Source organism: Chiloscyllium plagiosum, unplaced genomic scaffold, assembly GCF_037043375.1.
Source record: "Chiloscyllium plagiosum isolate Xiang-an unplaced genomic scaffold, Cpla_swu_hap1 HiC_scaffold_5, whole genome shotgun sequence".
Taxonomy (NCBI): Eukaryota; Metazoa; Chordata; class Chondrichthyes; order Orectolobiformes; family Hemiscylliidae; genus Chiloscyllium; species Chiloscyllium plagiosum.
In genome coordinates, this window is record NW_028270143.1 from 25588533 (window position 1) to 25603724 (window position 15192).

Consider the following 15192-nt stretch of genomic DNA (forward strand, 5'->3'; position numbering starts at 1 on the left):
GAGGGGATAAGTGTGACAGTAATGGAGTGACTTTCAGGGGATCAGGGTGACAGCGATGGAGTGAGCGTGAGGAGGTCAGGGTGACTATGATGGAATGAATGTGAGGGGGTCAGTGTGACGGTGATGGAGAGAGTGTGAAGGGGACAGGGTGAGGATGATGCAGTGAGTGTGAGGGGGTCAGTGTCACGGTGATGGAGTGAGTGTGAGGGAATCAGGGTGACAGTGACCGAGTGAGCATGAGGGGGTCACGGAGACTGTGATGGAGTGAGTGTGGGGGAATCAGGGTGACGTTAACCGAGTGAGTGTGAGGGGGTCATTGTGACTGTGATTGCGTGAATATGAGGGGGTCAGCGGGACGGCGATGGATTGAGTGTGAGGGGGTCACAGTGACAGCGATGAAGCGAGTGTGAGGTTGTCAGGGTGACGGTGATGGAGTGAGTGTGAGGGGGACAGGGTGGGGATGATGGAGTGAGTGTGAGGGGGTCAGGGTGATGGTGAGGAGTGATTGTGATGGTGACAGTGTGACGGTGAAGGAGGGAGTTTATGGGGGTCAGAGTGATAGTGCTGGATTGAGTGTGAGGGAGTCAGAGTGACGGCAATGGAGTAAGCTTGAGGGGGTCAGGGTGAATGTGATGGAGTGAGTGTGAGGGGGACAGGGTGGGGATGATGGAGTGAGTGTGAGGGGGTCAGGGTGACGGTGAAGGAGGGAGTGTAAGGGGGTCAGAGTGATAGTGTGGAGTGAGTGTGAGGGGGTCAAGATGACGGTTATGGAGAAAGTGTGAGGGGGTCAGTTTGACGGAAATGGAGTGAGTGTGAGGGTGTCAGTGTGACGGTGAAGGAGGGAGTGTAAGGGGGTCAGAGTGATAGTGTGGAGTGAGTGTGAGGGGGTCAAGATGACGGTTATGGAGAAAGTGTGAGGGGGTCAGTTTGACGGAAATGGAGTGAGTGTGAGGGGATCAGGGTGACGGTGATGGAGAGAGTGTGAGGGGGTCAGAGTGATGGTGATGAAGTGAGTATGAGGGGGTCAGGGTGACGGTGATGGAGTGAGTATGAGGGTGTCAGTGTGACGGTGAAGGAGGGAGTGTAAGGGGGTCAGAGTGATAGTGTGGAGTGAGTGTGAGGGGGTCAAGATGATGATTATGGAGAAAGTGTGAGGGGGTCAGTTTGACGGAAATGGAGTGAGTGTGAGGGGATCAGGGTGACGGTGATGGAGAGAGTGTGAGGGGGTCAGAGTGATGGTGATGAAGTGAGTATGAGGGGGTCAGGGTGACGGTGATGGAGTGAGTATGAGGGTGTCAGTGTGACGGTGAAGGAGGGAGTGTAAGGGGGTCAGAGTGATAGTGTGGAGTGAGTGTGAGGGGGTCAAGATGACGGTTATGGAGAAAGTGTGAGGGGGTCAGTTTGACGGAAATGGAATGAGTGTGAGGGGATCAGGGTGACAGTGATGGAGAGAGTGTGAGGGGGTCAGAGTGATGGTGATGAAGTGAGTATGAGGGGGTTAGTGTGACGGTGAAGGAGGGAGTGTAAGGGGTTCAGAGTGATAGTGCTGTTGTGAGTGTGAGCGGGTCAAGATGACGGTGATGGAGTGAGTGTGAGATGGTCATGGTGACGGTGATGGAGCGAGAATGAGGGGGTCAGGGTGACTTTGAAGGAGTGAGTGTGAGGGGATCAGTGTGACGGTGCTGGAGCGAGTGTGAGAGGATCAGTATGAAGGTAATGGTGTGAGTGTGATTGAGTCAAGGTGAGGATGATGGAGTGAGTCTGAGGGTGTCAGTGTGACGGTGATGGAGAGAGTGTGAGGGGATCAGTTTGACGGTGCTGGAGGGACTGTGAGAGGATCAGTATGATGGTAATGGTGTGAGTGTGACTGAGTTAAGGTGAGGGTGATGGAGTGAGTCTGAGGGTGGCAGTGTGACGGTGATGGAGAGAGTGTGATGGGGTCAGTTTGATGGAAATGGAGTGTGAGGGGAACAGGTATACGGTGAGGGAGTGATTGTGAAAGGATCAGTGTGATGGTGATGGATTGAGTGTGAGGGGGTCAGGGTGACCGTAATGGAGTGAGTATGGGATTGTCAGTGTGATGGCAATGGAGTGTGTGTGAGGGGGTCAGTTTGATGGAAATGGAGTGAGTGTGAGGGGGTCAGAGTGATGGTGATGAAGTGAGTATGAGGGGGTCAGGGTGACGGTGAAGGAGGGAGTGTAATGGGTTCAGAGTGATAGTGTTGTTGTGAGTGTGAGCGGGTCAAGATGACGGTGATGGAGTGAGTGTGAGAGGATCAGTATGATGGTAATGGTGTGAGTGTGACTGAGTTAAGGTGAGGGTGATGGAGTGAGTCTGAGGGTGGCAGTGTGACGGTGATGGAGAAAGTGTGAGGGGGTCAGAGTGAGGATGATGGAGTGAGAATGAGGGGGTCAGGGTGACTATGATGGAATGAGTGTGAGGGGGTCAGTATGACGGTGATGGAGTGAGCTTGAGGAGGTCAGGGTGATTATGATGGAATGAATGTGAGGGGGTCAGTGTGACGGTGATCGAGTGAGTGTGAGGGGGACAGGGTGGGGATGATGGAGTGAGTGTGAGTGGGTCAGGGTGACGGTGCTGGAGTGAGTGTGAGGGGATAAGTGACTTTCAGGGGATCAGGGTGACGGCGATGGAGTGAGCGTGAGGAGGTCAGGGTGACTATGATGGAATGAATGTGAGGGGGTTATTGTAACGCTAATGGAGTGAGTGTGAGGTGGACAGGGTGAGGATGATGCAGTGAGTGTGAGGGGGTCAGTGTTACGGTGATGGAGTGATTGTGAGGGGGTCACGGAGCATTAGGGGGTCACGGAGACTGTGATGGAGTGAGTGTGGGGGAATCAGGGTGACGTTAACCGAGTGAGTGTGAGGGGGTCATTGTGACTGTGATTGCGTGAATGTGAGGGTGTCAGGGTGACGGTGATGGAGTGAGTGTGAGGGGGACAGGGTGAGGATGATGGAGTGAGTGTGAGGGGGTCAGGGTGATGGTGAGGAGTGATTGTGAGGGTGTCAGTGTGACAGTGAAAAAGGGAGTTTAAGGGGGTCAGAGTGATAGTGCTGGAGTGAGTGTGGAGTCAGGGTGACGGCGATGGAGTGAGCGTGAGGGGGTCAGTGTGACGCTGGTGGAGTGAGTGTGAGGGGGACAGTGTGGGGATGATGGAGTGAGTGTGAGGGGGTCAGGGTGACAGTGATGGAGTGAGTATGAGGGTGTCAGTGTGACGGTGAAGGAGGGAGTGTAAGGGGGTCAGAGTGATAGTGCAGTTGTGAGTGTGAGCGGGTCAAGATGACGGTGATGGAGTGAGTGTGAGATGGTCATGGTGACGGTGTTGCAGCGAGTATGAGGGGGTCAGGGTGACTTGAAAGAGTGAGTGTGAGGGGATCAGTGTGACGGTGCTGGAGCGAGTGTGAGAGGATCTGTATGACGGTGATGGTGTGAGTGTGATTGAGTCAAGGTGAGGTTGATGGAGTGAGTGTGAGATGGTCATGGTGACGGTGTTGCAGCGAGTATGAGGGGGTCAGGGTGACTTGAAAGAGTGAGTGTGAGGGGATCAGTGTGACGGTGCTGGAGCGAGTGTGAGAGGATCTGTATGACGGTGATGGTGTGAGTGTGATTGAGTCAAGGTGAGGTTGATGGAGTGAGTCTGAGGGTGTCAGTGTGACGGTGATGGAGAGAGTGTGATGGGGTCAGTTTGATGGAAATAGAGTGAGTGTGAGGGGGTCAGGTATACGGTGAAGGAGTGAGTGTGAGGGGATCAGTGTGATGGTGATGGACTGTGTGTGAGGGGATCAGTGAGACTGTGATCGCGTGAGTGTGAGGGGGCAGGGTGTCAGTGATGGATTGAGTGTGAGGGGGCAGGGAGACGGTGGCAGAGTGAGTGTGAGGGGGTCCGGGTGACGGTGATGGTGTTAGTGTGAGGGGGTCAGAGTGACGGTGATGGAGTGAGTGTGAGGGGATCAGTGTGAAGTTGATGGAGAGAGAGTGAGGGGTTTAGTGAGACGTAGATGGTGTGAGTGTGAGGATGTCAGGGTGATGGTGATGGATTGAGTATGGGATTGTCAGTGTGATGGTGATGGAGTGAGTGTGAAGGGGTCAGTGTGAGGGTGATGGAGTGAGTTTGAGGGGGACAGGGTTGGGATGATGGAGTGGTTGTGAGGGGGTCAGGGTGACGGTGAAGGAGTGAGTGTGAGGGTGTCAGTGTGACGGTGAAGGAGGGAGTGTAAGGGGGTCAGTGTGATAGTGCTGGAGTGAGTGTGAGGTGGTCAGGGCGATGGGGATGGAGTGAGCGTGAGGGGGTCAGGGTGACGGTGATGCAGTGAGTATGAGGGGATCAGTTTGACGGAAATGAAGTGAGTGTGAGGGTGCCAGGGTGACGGTGATGGAGTGAGTATGGGATTGTCAGTGTGATGGTGATGGAGTGAGTGTGAGGGTGTCAGGGTGAGGATGATGGAGTGAGCATGAGGGGGTCAGGGTGACTATGATAGATTGAGTGTGAGGGGGTCAGTGTGATGGTGATGGAGTGAGTATGAGGGGGTCAGAGTGATGGTGCTGAAGTGAGTATTGGGGGTCAGAATAACGGTGAAGGAGGGAGTGTAAGGGGGTCAGACTGATAGTGCTGGTGTGAGTGTGAGCAGGTCAAGATGACGGTGATGGAGTGACTGTGAGATGGTCATGGTGACGGTGATGGAGCGAGTATGAGGGGGTCAGGGTGACTTTGAAGGAGTGAGTGTGAGGGGATCAGTGTGACGGTGCTGGAGTGAGTGTGAGGGGATCAGTATGACGGTGATGGTGTGAGTGTGATTGAGTCAAGGTGAGGGTGATGGAGTGAGTCTGAGGGTGTCAGTGTGACGGTGATGGAGAGAGTGTGATGGGGTCAGTTTGACGGAAATGGAGTGAGTGTGAGGGGTCAGGGTGACGGTGAAGGAGTGAGTGTGAGGGGATCAGTGTGGTGGTGATGGAGTGAGTGTGGGAGGGTCAGTGTAACTGATCGCGTGAGTGTGAGGGGGCAGGGTGACAGTGATGGAGTGAGTGTGAGGGTGTCCGGCTGACAGTGATGGTGTGAGTGTGAGAGGGTCAGGGTGATGGTGATGGAGTGAGTGTGAGGGGGCCAGGGTGACTATGATGGAATGAGTGTGAGGGGGTCAGTGTGACGGTGATGGAGTGAGTGTGAGGGGGTCAGGGTGACGGTGATGGAGTGAGTGTGAGATGGTCATGGTGACGGTGATGGAGCGAGTATGAGGGGATCAGGGTGACTTTGAAGGAATGAGTGTGAGGGGATCAGTGTGACGGTGCTGGAGCGAGTGTGAGAGGATCAGTATGATGGTGATCGTGTGAGTGTGATTGAGTCAAGGTGAGGGTGATGGAGTGAGTCTGAGGGTGGCAGTGTGATGGTGATGGAGAGTGTGATGGGGTCAGTTTGACGGAAATGGAGTGAGTGTGAGGGGATCAGTGTGGTGGTGATGGAGTGAGTGTGAGAGGGTAAGTGTAACTGTGATCGCGTGGGTGTGAGGGGTCAGGGTGACAGTGATGGAGTGAGTGTGAGGTGGTCCAGGTGACGTAGATGGTGTGAGTGTGAGGGGGTCAGGGTGATGGTGATGGAGTGAGTACGGAGGCTCAGGGTGATGGTGATGGATTGAGTGTGTGTCGGTGTCAGGGTGACCGTGATGATGTGAGTGTGAGGGGATAAGTGTGACGGTAATGGACTGACTTTCAGGGGATCAGGGTGAAGGTGATGGAGTGAGTGTGGAGGGTCAGTGTCACGGTGACGGAATGAGTTTGAGGGAATCAGAGTGACGGTGACCGAATGAGCGTGAGTGGGTCAGAGAGACTGTGATGGAGTGAGTGTGAGGGAATCAGGGTGACGTTAACCGAGTGAGTGTGAGGGGGTCATTGTGACTGTGATTGCGTGAATGTGAGGGGGTCAGCGGGACGGTGATGGAGTGAGTGTGAGGGGGTCACGGTGAAGGTGATGAAGCGAGTGTGAGGGTGTCAGGGTGACGGTGATGGAGTGAGTGTGAGGTTGAAAAGGGGACGGTGATGGAGTGAGTGTGAGGGGATCAACGTGAAGTTGATGGAGTGAGTGTGAGGGGTTTAGTGAGACGTAGATGGTGTGAGTGTGAGGGTGTCAGGGTGATGGTGATGGATTGAGTGTGAGGGGGTCAGGGTGATGGTGATGGAGTGCGTATGGGATTATCAGTGTGATGGTGATGGAGTGAGTGTGAGGGGGTCAGAGTGAGGATGATGGAGTGAGCATGAGGGGGTCAGGGTGACTATGATTGAATGAGTGTGTGGGGGTCAGTGTCACGGTGATGGAGTGAGTGTGAGGGGATCAGTGTGACAGTGACCGAGTGAGCATGAGGGGGTCACAGAGACTGTGATGGAGTGAGTGTGAGGGAATAAGGGTGACGTTAACCGAGTGAGTGTGAGGGGGTCATTGTGACTGTGATTGCGTGAATGTGAGGGGGTCAGCGGGACGGTGATGGAGTGAGTGTGAGGGGTTACGGTGACCGTGATGAAGCCAGTGTGAGGGTGTCAGGGTGATGGTGATGGAGTGAGTGTGAGAGGGACAGGGTTGGGATGATGGAGTGAGTGTGAGTGGGTCAGGGTGACGGTGATGAGTGATTGTGAGGGTGTCAGTGTGACGGTGAAGGAGGGAGTTTAAGGGGGTCAGAGTGATAGTGCTGGAGTGAGTGTGAGGGAGTCAGAGTGACGGCGATGGAGTGAGTGTGAGGAGGTCAGGGTGACTATGATGGAATGAATGTGAGGGGTTCAGTGTGATGGTGATGGAGTGAGTGTGAGGGGGACAGGGTGAGGATGATGCAGTGAGTGTGAGGGGTTCAGTGTCACGGTGATGGAGTGAGTGTGAGGGAATCAGGGTGACGTTAACCGAGTGAATGTGAGGGGGTCATTGTGACTGTGATTGCGTGAATGTGAGGGTGTCAGGGTGACGGTGATCGAGTGAGTGTGAGGGGGTCAGGCTAACGGCGATGAAGTGAGTGTGATGGGGTCAGGGTGAGTGTGATGGAGTGAGTGTGTGTGGGTCAGTGTGACGGTGATGGAGTGAGTGTGAGGGGGTCTGGGTGACGATGATGGAGTGAGTGTGAGGGGGTCAGGGTGAGGGTGATGGAGTGAGTGTGAGGGGATCAGGGTGAGGGTGATGGAGTGAGTGTGAGGGGGTCAGTTTGATGGTGATGGAGTGAATGTAAGCGGGTCAGGCGGATGGCAATGGAGTGAGTGTGATGGGGTCAGGGTGACGGTGATCGAGTGAGTGTGAGGGGGTCAGGCTAACGGCAATGGAATGAGTGTGATGGGGTCAGGGTGAGTGTGATGGAGTGAGTGTGTGTGGGTCAGTGTGACGGTGATGGAGTGAGTGTGAGGGGGTCTGGGTGACGATGATGGAGTGAGTGTGAGGGGGTCAGGGTGAGGGTGATGGAGTGAGTGTGAGGGGATCAGGGTGAGGGTGATGGAGTGAGTGTGTGTGGGTCAGTGTGACAGTGATGGAGTGAGTGTGAAGGGGTCAATGTGACAGTGATGTAGTGCATCTGAGGGGGTCAGTGTGAGGGTGATGGAGTGAGTGTGTGTGGGTCAGTATGATGGTGATGGAGTGAGTGTGAGGGAATCAGGGTGACGGTGACCGAGTGAGTGTGAGGGTTCAGTGTTACTGGGATCGCGTGAGTGTGAGGGGGTCAGGGAGGCGGTGATGGAGTGAGTGTGAGGGGCAGGGTGACAGAGATTGAGTGAGTGTGAGGGGGTCTGGTTGATGGATGTTGCTAAGCTTGAGAGGGTGCAAAAAAACTTTACAAGAATTTTCTGGAACCTGAGGAATTGAGCTGCAGGTGAGGATGAACAGGTTGAGTCTTTTCCCCCTGGACTGTTGGAGGCTGAATAGTGACATGACAGAGGCTTATAAAATCCTGAGGGCCTTTATAGTCTCAATGGCCAACATCTTTTTTCCCAGCGTAGAGACTTCCAGAACTAGACGGCATAGGTTGAAGAAGACAGGGGAAAGATTTAGACGGAACTTGAGGGGAAAGGTTTTCATGCAGAGACTGGTGGGTGCACGGAAAGTGCTGTCAGAGGAAGTGGTGAAAGCGGGTACAATTACATGCTTAAAATATTTCTGGATAGATACATAAATAGAAATGGTTCAGAGGGATATGGACCAAATGCTGGCATTGGGACTAGGTCAGGTTAGGATGCCTGATCGGCATGGAGAATTTGGACAAAAGGATGTGTTTCCATGCTGTGTGACTCTCCTATTCTATCACAGGGATGATGAGAAATGCTGAAAGGGCTTTTGAATGGGAATTCTCTTCCCCAGAAGTTTGTGGTGCCTCTCTGATTGCAAGTATTCACAGTTGAGTTAGTTAAAGATCTCACAGAGACTGCGTCTCAACTAATGGGATACAGACAAGAAAATGGGGCTGAAACCAAAGCTGATCAGCCACAATCTTGGTGCCTGGTGGAGAAGTCTCAAAGTATCTCAGGACCCACTCCTACTCGTCAGTCCCCTGTTTCTGTGTTCCATTCAGACCCTCAATCCTGCTGGATCTGAGCAGTTGGAGGCCACTTACTGCTATCACCTGGTGCACAGAAACAGAGGAGAACATTCACTCTCTCATGACTGTCACACTCGGTTTGGGAGATTTGGAAAATGTAATTGGAAAACTCAGGCTGGATATGAAAGCGGTCTGTCATTTCTCTTTACAGAGCTTCCCCTCTCTGCAACTTGTGCTCCATTTGTTAGTAGACCCAGATTCACTGTGAATACAGCCCCCATACCTCACCCAGAGATGGCTCACAAAGTCCTCTGGGCTCCTTGACTGCAACATTCTGTAACAGACCTTCCAGGTACCTTCCTGTAAGTAATCTAATCTAATCTAATCTAATCTAAAGTAATCTAATCTAATCTAATCTAATCTAATCTAATCTAATCTAATCTAATCAAATTTTCAAATAACAGAATGTAAAAATATCAGAAACAAAGGCAGGTCGTTCACCTCCCAAGCCTGCCTTGCCTTTCACGAAGATCATGGCTTCATAGCCCTCACCTCTCTGATACATCAACATCCATCTTCAACCTCTATGAGCACTTCCATAGAACCCAGAACAAATAACAGTAGAGCACAGTACATGATATTCGACTGTCGATGTTGTACCACCCGTTTATCCTACTCTATGATCAGACTATCCTACATGCTTCTGTTCACGTTCTTCCATATGCCTATCCAAGATTCTCTTTAAGTTTCCCTCACGTATTTGACTCTACTTCCACTGCTGGCAGTGCATTCCACACACCCACCACTCTCTGTCTAAAGAACCTACCTCTGATATCTCCCCTAAACCTTCCTCCAATTACCTTAAAATTATGAACCCTCGTGATAGATATTTCTGCCCTAGAAAACAGTCGTTAGCTATTCACTCTGTCTATGCCTCTCATCATCTTGCACACCTCTATCAAGCCCTTGCTCCTTCATGCTTTCTTCATAAAACTTGCCCTCCAGTCCAGGTAGCATCTTGGTAAATTTCCAGTCTAAAGTTTCCACATCCTTTCTATAATGGGTTGACCAGAACTGAACACAATATTCCAACTGTGGTCTATGCAGGGCTCTATAGAGCTTCAGCATAACCTCACGGCTCTGAATCTCAATCGCCCTGCTAATGAAAGCCAACACACCATATGCCTTCTTAATCACACCATCAACTTGGGGAGCATATTTGAGGGATCTGTGGACAAGGACCTCAAGGTCGCTCTGTTCCTCCACACTGCCCAAGAATCCTGTCCTAAACCATGTATTCTGCATTCACATTCGAGCTTGCAAAGGGATTCACTTCATACATTTCCAGATTGAACTCCATCTGCCGCTTCTCAGCCCAGCTCTGCATCCTGTCAATGTCCCGTTGCAACCTACAAAAGCCCTCCACATTCTGTACCACTCCAACAACCTTTGTGTCATTGGCAAACTTGCTAACCCACTATTCCACACCCCCATCCAAGTCATTTATAGAAATAACAAAGAGTCGGGGTCCCAGAGCAGCTCCCTGCAGAACACCACTGGTCCCTTTCTAGCTCCCCTAACTCTGTGTAAGAGAACTCCTGACATTCATTACCCTCTGTTTGAAGAAAACATTCTCTGCTTCTACATCATGACCTATTGATATGAGCAAAAGAGGGAACACAGGGGCTCAGGTAAGAGAGCCTGGCCCTGAACTCTAGGCAGTATTTGACTGAGGATGAGATCAAGGAGCCTGAGGAAAATCACACTTAATGAGAATCGATTGTGACCTCTCCACTGTTTGGAGCCATTCACGGCACAAGGCAAGATGACTATCATTGGTGGGCATCAATGATCTCGGCCATGGGGCATCTCTGCAGGAGATCCTCAAGGTAGCTCCCTCAGCCCAGGCATCTTCTGTTTGTCAGCGGGGAATCCTGCAGTTTGGAAGGAGGCCTTTCAGCCCATTGAGTCAAAACTTAGCAGAAGTGGGGGTATTCACTGAAGTTTACATAATGTTTAGAACAAGTTGTCCCTCTTCAGCTCTTGAAGCAGTCTGTGTCCATGTGCAACAAGACCTGGACTACATTCAAGATTGTGCTGTTAAATTCTGGGTATCATTCATGTTACACTGTACATTTCCACAGTAAAACGAGGAGCACATCCAGCACTTCAATCTGGTTTCACAAGAATATGGGGAAGCCATTCAGCCCATCAAAACTACTGATCAAAAAGAGAAAGCCATTCAGTTCCTCCTGCCTATAAAACAGGAAGAGAAGGAATCTGGTCACTCCCACACCCACTTACAAAGGATCAGAAAGAGACCATTTCACTCCCGGTGTCATTAAAAAGAAACAGGAAGAGGTCATTCAGCTTCTCAAGCCACTAACACAGGAACAGGAATGGGTCAGAGATATTTTAACGTTGCAAACAAAAGGAGCAGGGGCTGTACAGATAGACTGCTCCAAATTGATCCACGTGACTTAATTACTCATAGTACATAAGTATTACTTCAACATGGTTTTCTGGCATTGGAAATTAAGCCAATATTTTTAAAGTATTTTACAAATAATTGTTTTCAATCTCCAAGAAGGCAGACCCATGATCTCTACGGAGGTCAGAAGCTGGTGGGGAATGACTAACTCTTTCAAAATGAAGTTATCGTAACTGCTGACAGGATTGTGCACAAAGTGACATTCAATGCAGAGTCAAACACTAACTGTGCATTCAAGCATCCCGAGTTCATTTATAGCCTGTAGCTCTCTGTCAATCGACATGGGGCTCTGCAGATGCATGTAAACTATCGGGAATCAATCATCCAATGAAAAGTATGGAATTTTCACACTATTCAGCTGTTTGGGACATAATGCATGTCGGTCAATAATCATCAAGTTTCAGCTTCTTATTTTCTCAGAGCCCTACACAGTAAACACATAGTCACTGCACACACGCCGCGTGGTACCATCATGCCAGGGTTTAGTCTGGTAAAACTCCTTTGTGCTGTCTCGGTGACAAAGAGATCATTATCTATAAAGCAGACCAAATAAATACTCTCTCAACAAAACACGACCAATGGGAAAGATGTTCTAACTCTGGTGCTTCAATCATTTTGCATGAAGAGCCACATATCACTTACTTCCTGCCCCATAAGAATTCTGTTTGCGAATTATGACCAAGGACATCCAGGTCCTTTTCAACAATAGCTCTTCCCAATCTCTCACCATTTAATAAATATAAATGTACATGATTATATTTGTTGTTCACATCTGAATTATTTTTAAACCTTGTGAACAGCTATTGCCCAAACACTGATCCTGCTGCCAACCATCAAGCCTTCAGTCGAGAGAAAAACAGTATTCTTCTTGTATCTCCATTACCAATGTTTAATCCATATCGTATATATTCCTGCCCGACATACCCATGGACTCTCACATTCCCCACTCACCTGTATTCAATCAGGTCAAGCGTCTTCTAGAAAATCAAATAATCCACTCCCATTGGTTCTCAATTGTTGATGGCACAATGGACAATCTCCACAAAAAGATTTATCAACGATCATTTCCCTTTCCTGAATCTCGGCCGATTCTACCAAATCATATCATTATTTTCCAAATGTCTAGTTGTTATGTTCCTTATAAAACGTTTCAATTATTTTTTTTTTTCTCACAGCTAACACCAAGCTATTTAGTTTTATGTTTTCCCTCTCCGTTCTGTTTTAAATATTTATGTTTCCAATAGCTGCTTTCCAGTCTGCAGGATCCTTTCCAGAATCTAACCAGCTTTGAAGAATAATCAATAATTTTTTCTCTAGCTCTGTTTTCATCTCCTCAATGCTCTGGGATGTAACTCATCAGATGCAGCAATTTATGAAACTTCAGTTCAATTAGATTTCCAAAAGGATAACCTGCATTAATTCTAATTTCCTGCATTTCCACATTTTCACCAGTCCCCCTTCTCTCTAGTATATCTGGAAGTTGGTTTCTGTACCTTCTCCTGTGGAGATGGAACCAATGCATACCTCTCAGCAGGCGGTGGCTTCTGTCAGCTCGTTATACATCGGAGGACTACACTTCAGAGATGGTGGATACATTACCCACTCTTGCCTAGAAAGTTCCAGGATTAAAACAGGTAAATTCATAGTGAGAGTCAGCACAGTCCTGTCCCTGGTGTGAGGCTACAGGTTATATGGAAGGAAGGACGCAGCTCAGTGAGCACCTAATTTTTGAAACAAGCTGGTTTCACACTTTACACCTGAATGGGTCCAGCTTAGACAAATGTTCCTGGAAATCCCAGGAAGGAAAGTGCAGTGCTTTGCTCCTCCTTGTTTCCAGAGCTTCCCTTCTGTGTAGTCTACGCTCCATTTGTTTACCATAGACCCAGACACTCTGTACATGCAGTGTCCAGAGTGCGATCACCAGACCCTCGGGTCTCCCTGAATGAACTCAGCAGCTGACAAAACAAACCTGAGAACACCATCCACTGAAACTCCACTGACTTTCTAATGACAGCAGCAAGTCAATGCCCCACACACATGGTGCACCCATTCAGCGTTGAAATGCCTCTCTCTCCTTAGTTTCTCTTCCTGGCTGAGAAAGCCGTTGCATCTCTGTAAAGCCCCACAATAACAGTTCCTCTCTCCAAAGAAGCAGCTGACTCTGTAACATTTCCTTTTTCTGTATATCAGCAACTGTCAGGGCAGTATTGCCAATGGAATAGATCATCACACTCAGAGAAGAGAGGCAGAGGGAACATAACTCACTTTAATCAGGGACATACCTAAATGGACGTGATATTCGGGAATATGGGAAAGGCAGGAATGTTAGAATAACTTTTCATTCTATTTTCCTTCCAATCCAACATCAGCAATCCTTTTGTTTTCTTTTCTTTTCTCTCTCTGGACACTGGAGAATTTTATTTCAGATCTCCATTATCCACAGTTCCTTGGTTTATTTCACCTTTAATGTTGTTGTTTCATGGTATGTCAGCACCACTGGCAAGGGCAGCATGTGCTGTCCATCCTAATTACCCTTGATTTTGAGGCCATTTGTCAAGACATCATGGTGCCAACTATTTTATTGTGGAACTGAAGTCGCCCTTAGTCCAGACCGGGCAATAATGTTAAGTTTCTTTACCAAAGGCTTTCAGTGAATTCTTAAAAGAAATCCTGATTGTTTATTTTTTCCATCAGTGAAATTTCATACCAATTTTTGTCATTCGACTTTAAGTTCAGTCATCGGCTGTGGTAGGATTTCAAACAAAGCCTTTAGAGTCATCACCTTTGCCTCTGAATTATACGTGCAGTGTCATTATGAATCCCATACAGAGTAGCTGTTGTGAAGCACCTGTAGTGACGGCAACAAGTTTGTGGTCAAAATATTTGTCACTGACAGAGAGGTCAGAATACAACGGGAGCCATAAATTCTCAAGTTAACAAAGGGCTAGATGATGTTTAATTCAGCAACAGCATGGAGGCAGAGGTCAAGATTAGGGATATAATCGAATTGGGTGTGGGCAAATTCGATGACAGAAAGAATACCGAGACACAAAACAGTTCAGGGAAAAAGTTAGGTTGAGGTTGTGAACAGCCATGTTCCTTCTGAGATGTTTATGAGTGAAGAGTCTGAAATTAATTTAAAAGAAGTGGAGTTCGTGACTGAAACTGAATAAAATACTCTACGTCTTTGCGAAATATAAATAATAGAATTAGCAATGATTTTCACCATAGGTTATATAATTGACAGGGATAGACTTACCAGGAACACTAATAATAGCGAGTATGGGGTAGTAACCAGCTTGAATAATCCTCAGTACGGCTTTGATCCCCAACTCTAACGATGGCCAATCCTGAGAAAGCCAGTAAAGACCCAAAGATAAACTCCTGTTCATTGTAGTGATATTCCAATGTAATACTCTCAGATTCGGATCAATTGCTGGAACATTTCAGTCTATTGTTCTGATTCACTTCCTCTCCCTCTCTCTGAAGCTGCTGATCCCTATCGTGTTGAGGATCACGCTTCCCCTGATACTACGGGACAACAGGTTCAAAGATGCCCCATAATTATGGAAGAGGGAAATTCTCCAGTGACACAGTTAGGGTCCATGGAGACTGATATCAATCATAGTCACTGAACAAACAGCTCCAGTTAACCGATTTCACTGCATCCCGTATAGATCACAATAATACTTAGTCTGGGTGGGGTATTGACATCGCTGACTATTGGGTGAATGGCACATCTCCAATTGTAAAGTTCGAGGTGACAGAGAGAGATGATGCTTTCTCTTCACAAGCTCGATGATTCTACTGTGTTTTGGCAGGGTAGGAATTGCTGGGTTCCCGAGACCATCTATGATGGATTACCAGGCCTGCTGTATGCTTTCGTTTTATTTATTTATGTTTAACTTTGACATTTATCTTACCATCACTTAATGGCTTCGGTGGGATTAGGCATTTTTGAGAGGCTCCTGCAGTTCCAATAGACGGCGTAGATACACTCTATTCCTTGTGGTCCTTGAAGCTGCAGTCTGGTCCTGTGGAGTGATGGCCAAGCTCTCATAGAAGCATGAATCTTAGTTTTACCTTTTGCCAGATATTGCTATGGTCTCAGCAGGGTTGGAAGGCAGGAAATCTCTCCCGGCTGCTGCACTCTCTCTCTGAGATTTCTCTCAGAATTGTCTTTTGATGT